This window comes from Priapulus caudatus, unplaced genomic scaffold, assembly GCF_000485595.1.
Source record: "Priapulus caudatus unplaced genomic scaffold, Priapulus_caudatus-5.0.1 Scaffold720, whole genome shotgun sequence".
NCBI lineage: Eukaryota > Metazoa > Priapulida > Priapulimorpha > Priapulimorphida > Priapulidae > Priapulus > Priapulus caudatus.
In genome coordinates this window covers 25,428-27,381 of record NW_014577781.1, presented here as the reverse complement: position 1 = coordinate 27,381, position 1,954 = coordinate 25,428, and positions in this window count along the sequence as shown.

Sequence of the window (1,954 nt, the reverse complement as noted above, 5' to 3'; positions counted from 1 at the left end):
ACACACACACACACACACACACACACACACACACACACACACACACACACACACACACACATGCACACGCACAAGCGCGCGCTCAATGGATGCATCGAGCAATGATTGAGTCGCCGTTGATTTGCAGCGCCAGCTCGAACAAGGCGTGTGATTATAGACATAATTATACGCGCGGATCTCAAAGAGCTCGGGATTGCAGTACATTCGCGAAAGATGTCACGGTTATAGACTATGATCGTTGATATTAAAGGAAAACGCATTTTATCCGCGGCTTGTCGGATATGGTGAATTTCTTCAAGTCGGAGCTCTATCCACTTTGCGACATGCGGGAGTTATTATAGTTGAGACATCCTGATAAGGATGCGACCAATTATTTCATTTCGTAATTCTGATGCCGTTCCATTGTCTATTACGCCTTTTCGTCTGCATGTGTATACTCAGCGGGACATCAATCGACAACATCACCCATCCCACCCACCCACCCACGCACATGCACGCCCACGCACGCACACAGCCACGGACGCACGCACACGCACACATGCAGGCACCCATGAACACGCGCCGAAAGGAAGCAAACATTTTACTGCGACATACACGTGCCGCTATTAATATGTAAATGCGAGAGCCAATCGGTCTTCATCGTATACATTCGACGCAAAACTCAGCAGATGGGAGCAGAATAGAGGCGCGCGGTGCGGAAAGTTGAAAATTATTCGCCACGCTGGTAAATTGCCTAATTGCTATTCGCGACGCCTGCGAGGCATCGTGGCTTATAATTGTTCTGCCGAGCCGAGCGCGCGGACGTGAAAGGCGCGTCAGTGTGAGGAGGAGGCGTCCCACCCTGGCCACGAACACACTCGCTATTATCACGGAGGAGGACAGAGTTATTCCAATCATCCGAATCATCCTCCGATTAATAATTGTGAAATGAATTTCCTCTCTAATTATAGGCGCGCGCGCGCATGGGGGCTGATTACTGATTACTGTCGTCAGTAAAACGCGGCGCTGCAATCCTTTTAAATTAAAAGCGTTGAATTTAATTGGCGATTTTTCCCGCGGCGGTGTTCTAATCTCGCGCAGGTATAATCGTGATCACTTCAATAGACGCGTTTTATTTAGCTTTCCTTCACTCTGAGACGCCGCGATGTTTTAACGAGTGTAGGTCACCATAATTGGTACTTGCTCAGAATGGCCTTTGTGTACAAAATAAAAAACCGACGAGACTATTGTTCGTATTTCCGTATATTAGTCACGCTCAATTCACTGTATCATAATCCTTTTTTTTATAGTCTTACTTTACCAAGCTTTACTTACCCAAAGCGCACAGCCGCGTTTTTCCGAATAAGAATTAAAATGGCCATGAGCTACATATTTTAACCAGATAAAAATATACATATCGGTTAAGAAGTATGAAATTTATCATGGAAGTGCTTGTTAGCTATGCTAAACCCCCTATCGAGATTGTTTTGATTAAGGCAACCTGATTTATGTGTTATTGCCATTGCAAACTACTAGCGTGTTATTGTTCTTCTATGAATTAATAGCAAGATGTCAATGAAATTTGACAGCACACCGACAAGGAAGTAGGCTGATGGCAGTTTGACATATCTAAGCTGGAAGTTCTCATTGTCAAGCAACGTCGCGAATAAATAATTGGTGACTCGAATCGCGTATAATAAGGCAATTAGACGTGCGGACAATTGCGGGACCTATCACAATATTTCTGTAATGACATTGGCTTGCGGCGAAGCTGGCGGACAGGCAGAGATACCGCCGCGGGACTCGGCAGCATCGCGTGCTAATCACCACTTGCAAGTTCAAGGCACGCCTGCTGCCTTCTCCACTAACAAGTGCCGCGTGTGATGCGGCCCGCACAGAGAATGGCCAGCCGGGGGCTGCGATAGGTACACACACACACACACACACACACACACACACACACACACACACACAC